The 4753-nt window shown below is 38.4% G+C and overlaps 1 pseudogene; it reads right to left on the reverse strand.

The window, feature by feature from the left end:
• Nucleotides 1-2337: 2337 nt before the first annotated feature.
• LOC114508836 lies at nucleotides 2338-4003 on the reverse strand (annotated as a pseudogene).
• Nucleotides 4004-4753: the final 750 nt, after the last annotated feature.

The following is a 4753-nucleotide window of genomic DNA, read 5'->3' on the forward strand; positions in this document are numbered from 1 at the left end:
AGAAGATAAAAGACTTTTTCTGTTTGAACAAATGTAAATGTTACAGATTCATCTGCAGTCCATCTTTTCTAACTTACAAATGTGTTGATTTGGAGAATTTTCTTAACAACTCAAAAACAAAAAAATCAGAGTTGGCCATTGTGGCTCACTTGGTTGGAGCATCATCCCATAAACTGAAAGGTTGTGCATTTGATTCCCAGTCAGGGCACATGCCTAGGTTACAGGTTCAGATCCCAGTCAGGGAGCATATGAGAGGCAATTGATTGATGTTTCTCTCCCTCTCTCTCCCTTTACCCTCACCCAAGGACAAAATCAATAAGCATGTCCTTGGGTGAAGATAAAAAAAAATCATTTCTAACTTCAGCTACAAAACTGTGAAGTGGCATTGAAAACATCATTTGTTAATTTAAAATTTTTAAATTTAACCCTCTAACTTCTTCAGATGATAACTAATATTTATTGAATCCCTACTTAATACTATACATCATTCTAAATGCTTTAAGTGTTTTAACTCACTTGATCCTCACAACTGTATAAGTAGGAACTATAATTACCCCATTTTACAAATAAGGAAATTGAGGTGTAGAGAGGTTGAAGTCTAACAATTTGTCAACAGTGCGGCTAAGGTACAAATTCCTGCAATGCAGCCACCCCTTCCCAGCTGCCTCTAAGACATACTGTTAAATCAGTCTCCTGCCAATTCTAGCTATCAATTTAAATTTCTACAGAATACTCAATGTTTCAAGTTTTCTAAATTAGATATCACCAAAGAATCTAGGAACACCATTTTCTCCTGATGCAGAGATATTCTAAGAAAGAAAGCACATTTTAAAGACTCTACTGTGGCCACATAGGAATGGGACATAAATGGACAGAACAACGAGTTGATAAGTTTGATGATCCTTCACTGATCAAAAACAGATGTTGAATGCTTTTAAAATAGATATTAATCACACATAATTGAGGAAAGCTGAGGATAAGATAAATGTTTTCCCATTTTAGTAATTACCTTTTATTGAATATGAGAGCATGTAAAATAAAGGAAATAATAACCTAGTCTTTCCCACATATTCTAAGGGCTACTTGTATTTTTATATCGCTTTGAATGCTTAAGTTATAGAAATAAACATATTTGTTACACTTTTGGTATCATAATTTTAATAAGACCTTCATCTTTTTGCCATACATACACCAAAACCAGGTCAAGAGGTGCAAACAAATCATCGCAGCCACTGTTTCTCTACATTTAAAGGTTAGAATACATAGGCATATCATGAGTCTCAAAGCTCAAGGGAAAAGGAATGGCTATTGAAGTCATTCCTTAACATAGAATTTTCCTTTGGTCATTCATCTTCCTCTGCTCTGGCTTATCTATTAGGAGAATAAAATTGATAAAATAGTTTTAGTAACTTAAATTTACTTTTTAAGTTAATTTCATTTTAGAAGAAAAACAAAATCATTGGCCTTAAAAGCAAAAATCTTTTCTGATTTTAATACTTTTAAAAAGAAGAAAAGAAAATCTTAGATGCATGCAAGCTAAATTGTAATTAGAAGCACAGGATAAAATCTGGTTAATAACATGACATAGACCAGTAAAGGCCATAGTACTATTTACATATCAAATTTGTTTATGAAAACTTCATGAATGATAAAGTTAGAATGATTAATGAGGAAATGTTGAAATTTCAAAGAAAAGCATGAGATAGAATTTAGGAAGGAAACCTCAACAAAATTAATATGTTTTCTTACATGTAATATATACACAGTTGACAATTTCAAGAAAATTAACTATATATATAACTGACTCACCCTCTTCACTGAGTTAAATATAAAGTTAATTGCAAAGATGCCAGCAAAGCTTTCCATCAAAAATTGGAAGAGAAGTTCCAACAGAAGGTGCTTTCTTGCCCCAATTATTTATAGACAGAAGGGGATCACATGACAATGCCAACTCCGTAGTTTAACTTTGATGTTTCAGAAGAGTTTCTAGACACCCTCTTTATTCAAGTCATAACTGACATACAAAAATAGTTAATTACACATATATCAAAACATGTTTTGATCAGTTGCCTCTCACATACCCTGGCCCACAATCCAGGGATGTGCCCTGACTAGGAAGTGAACCAGTGGCCTATCAGTTGGTAGGCCAGCACTCAATCCACTGAGCCACACTCAATACATGTTTTGAATAAAATGGGGTAATACTCTATGTTACGTCAATGTTGATCCTAAATTATTTGATAAATAACAAGAATTTTGAAAGGAATACTTAAAATGAAAACATCTTAAGAAAGGAGCTAAGTTTTGTTTTACTCTGTCAGCATATGATAGGAACTCACTAAGAACTTGTAAAGAATCTTAAACCCCACATTATGTAATAATAGTCATTATAATTTATCATATGAACTTTACTACTGGCCTTTTTTTTTTGAGGACTTACTGTAATTTATTGAGAGCCTCCCTCCCTGCCCTGGTAGTCTCTAAGTCATTTTTTCCTCTTGTAGATCTTGTGCACCAGCCTCAGGAAGATGGCTGGGGGCAGGGGCAGTGAGCACTGCTCAATGGGACCTATAAGGCAGCTGTAACTGTCTTCTTTGTACTGCACGAACACAGCCTGCAGATTCAGCTTTTCGTACAGCGCCTTCACCCAGGCCACCTTCTCAGCCTCCTTTTGTCCATAATTCTCCTGCAAGATCTGACCCTGTTCCAGAGAAGCCGGTTGCATACACTGAACCACCAGCTAGCTGCATTTACCGTCCTGGATGTCAGCACCAATCTTACCTGTCACACTGGAGTCTCCAAAGAGGTCAAGGTAATCATCCTGAATCTGAAAGAGCTTCCCCATCTCCAGCAGGATCTTCTTGGCATTGGCATGTTCCTTCTCCCCATCAATGCCTGCCATATACATGGCAGCAGCTACAGGAAGGTAGGAGTAGAAAGTTGTCTTATACTTGACAATAGATTTGTACCTCTCTTCAGTGTATCTGCCAAGATCCACGCTGCCTTGTAGTCCAGGGCCTGTCCAATCTCAGTCTGATAGGAACTCTGCAGGAAGAGCTCCATCAGGCTCAAGTGATAGGGCTGCTCTCAGCAGTAGAGCTTCAGCAGTTGGTAGATACATGCTTCCAGAAGAACTGTATCATTGATGGCATCCAAACTGATGCCTGGCTTCTGATATTAGCAGATCTGACCCCGTCAGGTGAGGAATGAATCCATAATGTCATCTGACACCAGGAAGAAAGCGTGGAGCAATTCCACACACCAGCCCACAGTCATGGCCTCCTGGAGACTGTCAGCATCCAGCTTTCTCGGTTCCACCAGATCCTGGAAGGCGTCAGCACGATAATGCCCCACTAGCACTTGCCTCTGATGATGTATTCCAGGACCTCCTTGAGACAGGCAATAGCATTTCCTATTTCTGGGTGCCCCATGTCATCCTCATTCAGCACCCTGACAATCTTGGAGAAGTGCTGGATGAAACTCTGCCTTTTTTGGTCACAAACATCCAATTTCTGGCCTCCATTAATTCTGAGGGAAGAGTGAAGTATTCTGCTACTGGATGCAGGTTCTTTGCCCTGTACTTTTCATAAGATGTTCCTGAAGAACATTAAGTTCAGAAGTTATGACATTAGGAAACAAGCTCATTATTAAAATTTTAGTCAAGGGTATCCAACAGTATTAAATTTCCTTCTCTGTTCTTTTCTTGATCTCTGTAAAATTCTCCATGTCCACCCTAAGCCTATAACAACTTGCGACTACTCTTTCTCATGGAACATCATGCCCAGAGCATTTTTGTTGAGTGAAAATGGTAAGAGGAGTTGAGTCCGATCTCTTTTTCTGATAGGTTTGCAAATGTTTAGATACAGTGCATTATGTTAAATACTGATTAAAACTGGGATCCTTAGGCTTTGTGGTTTCTGGAAATGCATTCCTTACATCCTGGCTCAAGGATGGGGAAAAGTTATGTGCTTCTTCCAGTTAGATGACCTCCAAAACTATTTTCTAAGAAACGTACAAAGCCAACAATGAATGGAGTAATTTTGGATAAAATTACCTATTTTTTTAAGTTTAACTTAGTTAATATTCTAAAAAATTTACTAGCACTATTGGCCAAACATTGTGAAGTAGTAATATAGAAGGAGGATTTGGCTATTTTTCATGTATACCCACATGGAATTTTTCCTCCTATTTATGATTGTGAAGGGTGACAGGATCCACCCCAAAATATGCTGCTCTGGTATATTGACTATATTGAGCTGTAGTCACTTAAAAAACAGCAAATGTTTTTTAGCTCTGTCTGGGTGGCCCAGTTGGTTAGAGAGTCATCCCAATACACCTGGTCAGGCACCTATAAGAATCACCCAATGAATGAGTCAGTGGAACAACATCTCATCCCATCCCTTCCCTTCCCTTCCCTTCCTCTCTCTCTCTCTCTCTCTCTCTCTCTCTCTCTCTCTCTCTCTCTCTCTCTCCTCTCTCTCTCCTCTCTCTCTCCTCTCTCTCTCCTCTCTCTCTCTCTTTCTCCCCCCCAAAAAGTAAGTAAGTAAGTAAGTAACGAAACAGCGAATGCAGGGAGAGACTTTCTTTTAACTCCCCTTATTTGCCTAAACACAGATCCTCCAGAAGGAACTTAACTGTCATAAATCCCCTCCCTAGGAGTTTTATGAACCAGGGAAAGGAGGCTACCTCCCATCCATTGATATTCTTCTAAGGATCCTTTCCTTAAATTCATTTACTCTCCCTGGAAGGCCTG

This window comes from Phyllostomus discolor, chromosome 11, assembly GCF_004126475.2.
Source record: "Phyllostomus discolor isolate MPI-MPIP mPhyDis1 chromosome 11, mPhyDis1.pri.v3, whole genome shotgun sequence".
Lineage (NCBI taxonomy): Eukaryota > Metazoa > Chordata > Mammalia > Chiroptera > Phyllostomidae > Phyllostomus > Phyllostomus discolor.